Genomic DNA, 5,915 nt, shown 5'->3' on the forward strand with positions numbered 1-5,915 from the left:
TCAAACTGCTTTGAGTCTTGAAGGAGACTTTGGCTCAGACTTTTCAGCAGTGCTGGATCTGTTCATTCTTTGAGGAATGGATTATTGTATCATTATATATTTTGTTGTAAATATATAATAACTACCATGATAGTTATATCATGTTAGATATAATCATTAGGTTGTAATTGTGTTTATTTGGAGATTTAATGTGGCTTAAGGAGGTGTTTAGGTATTTTCTTAAGTCACCTTCTTGCTGCTGAGATACCATATTTGACACAAATTTTAAAGAGGTCTATTTTGGTTCATGCTTCAGAATTAACATCTTTATCTGGTTGTAACATGGTGGGAGGACCTGAGCAGGGGAAGGCTGCTCAAATCATGGTGACAAAGACAACAAAGAGAAGGGAGCCGGGAGGGAAACACACCCTTCCACGTACACCCTCAGTGTCCTTCCTCCTCCATCCAGGCCCCAAATCCCCATAGCCAGTCAGCAGTAGTGTCCAGATGCTCAGATCATCTTGCCAAAGCCCTGCCTATAAATGCATGAAACCCTTAAGGGATACCTAGATATAAACCACAAACAGACAAGGGCTGTAATATGATGGTTAAGCCAGATTGTCATTTTGATTGGAGGGACCATTAATCGTGATACACCCGATGAATGAATAGATTAAAATTGCCTTGGTTAGTGCCATGCATGGTGGCACCTGCCTGTGATCCCAGGACTCAGGAGGCTGAGACAGGAGGATAGTGGGGAGTTTGCGGCCAGCCTGGGCTACAAAGTGAACACAAGTCCAGCTTAAAGTGCATAGAGAGACCCTGTCTCAAAAAGACCAAAGGGGGGGGGCAGATTACAATAGATTGAATAGATTAAAAATGCCTAGCAGATTAGTAAAGTTGTGGGTGTGTCTGTGGATGACTGAGGTGCAGACCAGGAGTCTGAGGGGAAAACAACCACACAAGTGTCAGTGGTACCAACAAATAAGTTTATAGCTTAAAAGCAAGACAAAAGAGAAGGAAAAGGAGCTTCAGTCCCTCCTTCGTTGCCGTTGCCTTTGGACAGTAGACTGCAAGTCTCCAGTTTCTTCAGCCTTCCTTCCCACACTCTCACCAGTGACCTTACAGGGAATTTCCAGACTTCCAAGTTTTGTCATCATGCTCTGTAGCTTCCACTGTGTTGGCTGAGCAGCTGCTATCCTCTTCCAATTCTGCTCCTGCACACAGCCATTGTGGATTTTCCTGCCTCTGAGGATATGAACTGAATGAATCAGTCCCCACACATATTTATAAAATTTTTAAAAATTGTTTCTGCTTCTCTAGAGAACCCTAACTAACACAGTTATCTTCAGAGCTTCCCAGGGATTTTAGACACAATTCTGGATGTGTCTGGGTGGGTCATCAAAGCACACCCTGGAGGACTATATCTGATATCTAACTCCTTCCTCCTTGACAGTGTTTCCCTCCTCTGCTTGCCAGTCACCAAAAGCCGAACATATTTGATCATCCACACCCTTCCACCAGGATGTTTTTGCCTTTGAATCAACTGACTAAGGACTGAGTCCTCTGCAACCATGAGCACACAGAAGCCTTAATTCTTCTAACTTACATATGTCAGGTATTTGCTCCCAGTGATAAAAACTAATGCAGGCATGGACTGAAATTTGTAGAGTTTCAATTTAAATTAATACTTTGTGGGAAACAAAGTATCAACTTTTGGTATTGTAAGAAATGAAGTCATTGTGTGCAATAATTTATGTGGATTGGCATGGCATGGAACTACTTGAATGAACATGTAAAGAACCCCACAAGGTACATAGTAAATGTTGAAAAGCTAAGTATCAATGAAAATATCATGTAAACACATCTCATAATAAATGAAAGGCAAATGAGAATGTTGGCTGGAAATATCTTACCCATTTTTTTCTTGTGGAACACTGACTGTAAATGACAATAATCTTTGTAAGCTTAGTCAACACAAATGCTAGGTACATAACATTCAATGATGCCATTATTGCTCTTATCATTTGTTTATGGTTGTGTAGCAATGATATGAGATCATTTAGAAGGTATAACGATAACAACAAACCATCTTCACTCTAATACGGGATTCAAATTGTTCATCAGAGGAACTACCAAAGTAACTAGGTCAAAAAAGAAAGCTATTGAAGGCCATCTTTTCCAAGTGTCAGGGCAGGGGATGTAGCTCAGAAGTGCAGCGCCTGCCTGGCAAGGACAAGGTTGCGAGTTTGATTCCAAGTTCAAAAAGGAAAAAAAAGGTAAGCGCCTAAAAAGTTGAAGAGAACCTTCTCAGTTGTTCTACCCTTTACCACGTCTTTCCACTCACTCCGCAGTAGCAAACAAGAGCATCCTGAATATAAACTAGACATGCCAGTTGCTGACTAGGGAAGAGATTATGGTATCATTATCCCTGGTCACCCAAGGAAAAAATAGCCTTTGCTTTCCTGTAGAAGTGCTCATAACAGAAGAGATTGTAAGGTAAGCTCCAAGTAGCTAAATTATATCACTTAAGGCAGTAATTTTTCATTTAGGATGTCTTACTTATGTTGCAAACAGAGACAAAGAAAAGCAATAAGAAACAAATGCCCAGTGGCTTTCTGTAAGTAGTATTTCCAGCAGGCAGAGTTGCTTGTGTTTGAAGACCAGCCTAAAGGGCATGTGGGTCAATTTTCTCAGATGGCTATAATTAATGCTATGAAAGCAAAGATTCTGTCAGATCACGTGAAATAACCTGAGATCTTTGAGATATCTTTTATCCCATGTAATATAATCTCTCAAGGCAAAAGACAGCAGTTCCGTACAGCAAGGAAACATCACTAATTCCATTCAGAGACATCAACCTTATTAGAAACGGAGCCATTTGGTATCATCCTGGTGAATTCTAGCTGCATTTTAAGTAAAACAATACAATATTCAATATCTCTGCCTGTGAGCTCTTTTATCTGATGGGCAGTTACTTGTATATTGTTATTTGAAGCAACTTTAGGAAACTCACATGGAGAAAGAGCAAGAATAAAAGATGAATTTATAAATTAGCATTACGAACTCATTACTGGACAGAAGCAAAGAGTAATTTCAGTCATTTTCAAGCCCGAGGAGATGACTTGAATGAGTGATGAGTAGAAGAGTTGGATACTCTTTTTTTGTCCTTCTACTGAAATATATGGAGTTTGCTAAAGTCCAGATCACGTGGCTCAGTGGGAATAGTGTTGGGCTGGTGCCCATAAGAGCGGATCGTCATCCTAATTCTGCCATTTGGTAGCTTCATGACCCCGGACAATGATTGGATTTTATTGGCTTCCTTTTGTTTTTAACCTAAGAAAATTTAACTAGATGATCCCTACAGTTTGCTCCAGCTATAAAAATCTAAGATTCTAATTAAAATCAGCCAGTAAGGTTTGCGTGCCAGCAAAACACAGCCAGAAGATACTCATGCTGTTAGAGACTCTTGTTTGAAGGTTGTAGCATCTGAGAAGTTGTACAGTAACACCGATAGCATATTAATCGTTCCACTCTGCATGTAAAATTTGCAGTTATGACCAGTAAGAGATAGAGCTAAGTTGAATATTTAGCAAGCAGATGTGGCTCGTTATAGTTGAAATGATGGGAAACACCAATATATACATGTTGGATTACTTTTTTAGACCTGAATCTTTAGAGGAAATAATACATTTTTTTAAAAACTCTAAATCATTTCTCTCTTGTGCTCTGCCTTGAATCCTTGCTGGCTCACTGGTATCGAGTTAGGCTTATAGAAGAGAGCCTGAGACGGGGGGTTTTGTTAGGAGATTCCTTGAGGGTGTAGTCCCGATAGAATTTATACAGAGTGCAGAAACCAGGCGAGTAAAGGAGAAAAAGCAACTTTGCTTCCTGAAGAATTAGGCTAGCCTGTATCTAACTGAGATTTGTAAAAGTAGAACTCATGTATTTCTGTGCTTCAGAGCAAGGCTGTCTACGGCTTCTGAGTTATTCATCCCGAGAGCACACAACTCTTTGCTTTCTCACCAGGACCCAGACCACTTTTTTTTTTTCCAACAGCTATTAGAGTTAGACCCAGCCCTAAAAGATACAAAACAGCCTTGACTTTCTTTGCTGTAGTCAAATTCTTAACGTGAGCCCCTTTGCATTTCCTCATACTCTGTCAGCATGAGGGAATCGATGATAACCAAGTTCTTTTACTTAGGCTAAGAATGACTTGGAATTGAATGTCAAAAATTTTCGTAATAATTCATACAAAAATCCACTTTATTCCTCTGGAAAATTATGCCTTATTTAGAAATCCAGAACAGGAAATGTAACTAACCACTACTGAAATATGCTGCAAAGTTGTAGGGCTGAGAAGAGGAAGCCCACTGTCTCCTGGCAGGTTTCTGTGGATGTTCTCTGTTACAGCATCTAGGCCTGTGCCATGGTCTTACTGGGCCAGACATAATCTTCAGCACGCTGAACGCGGGGATGCACGTCAGGAGCAGCTACTGCTGGCTAAGCTCCCAAAGCCAGTGCCCAGAGCAGACTGTCTGGGGCCTATGCCCTACAGGCCCCGGTGACAGTGTCAGACCTCAGGCCTGTAGCACTTTCATCCCGAACCATTAAGAGTTCTGTGACAATCATAAATATTCTGTCAATACAAAAGAAGAGCAAGGGAGCCAGAGAAAAGACACTTTTGGAGCTTTCTTGATACCCTACTGCGCATCTCCAGCACTTACCTCTGACTCCCTGCACCTGCAGGTGGTAGGAACAGTTTCAGGTGCACCACGGACAATCTCCAACATTAAATAGATACTTTCAGGGCCTGTGAGATAGTTCAATGGACTAAGCACCTGTTTTGGCAAGTGCAGCAACCAGGGTTCGATCTCCGGTCCTGCCCACAGGGCATGCTGAGCCAGCAACCAAGTCTGGGCACGGTGGTGCACACCTGTATTCCCAGCGCTGGGGAGGCTGAAAACAAGAGGGTCACTACAAGTCTAAGCTGTGGAGTGAGACCTTATACCAAATACATAAAAATGAAAAAAACTTAATATATATATATATATATATATATCTGCTTCTGTGCAGAGCACTTCCTTCACACCATCTAGAACAATTCAGCAGTACCAAGAAATTAATGCTACCCCCAGGGGCAATCCTCAGTAGGGGCTAAATGAGAAATGTGGATACATGCCCTGGGCTTCGGGTGCTGGTGGGGCACACTCCCAAGGAGTATCCCATACAATTTCTAGGAAGATAAAAAGCAAGTGAGGTTATCTGCTGACCACAGTGACAAGGCGTTCATTACTACATTCTTCATTAACTTTTCCTTTTTAATGCAGTTGGATAAAACTATAGATGACTCAAGTCGTTTTGAATTTTATATGAACACTGAATTATTTTATTAGTGTAAGTATTTCTCATGAAATGTTTAAGATATACTAAGAAGTGTTTATTTGAACTCTCAGCAGAATGAGAATTCTGTATTTTTTATTTGTAAATCTGGCAAGTGTTTTCATTTTCCAATTTCCTCACTTCCTAAAACACCAAATAAACAAGGCTGAAACCCTGTTTGGGAAAAATTCATATTAAGACAGGATTCAAATGTTTCGCTTCCCTGAGCTGAAGACTTAAAAAAAAAATTCCTCATGAGTTCTCTCTTTTCTGCCAATTCAATCCTGGTTTTATTCTGGACAGAAATTCTCAGTTGAAGTTCGTATTGTAAGCTTACTCTGCATAATAAGATGTAAACAGAAGTTTTTTGTTTTGTTTTGGTTTTTTTGGTGGTACCGGACATCAAACTCAGGACCTTGCACTTGACTGGCAAGCACTTATTCCACTATGCTATTGCCCCAGCCCCAATAAACACAAGTGTTCTGATAAAAATTGAATAGACAATAGCTGATTTAAGTTACTTCTTAGGAAAATAGTGCCTTTCTTTCTTTCTT

The sequence above is a fragment of the Octodon degus genome, unplaced genomic scaffold (assembly GCF_000260255.1).
Source record: "Octodon degus isolate 3935 unplaced genomic scaffold, OctDeg1.0 scaffold00044, whole genome shotgun sequence".
NCBI lineage: Eukaryota > Metazoa > Chordata > Mammalia > Rodentia > Octodontidae > Octodon > Octodon degus.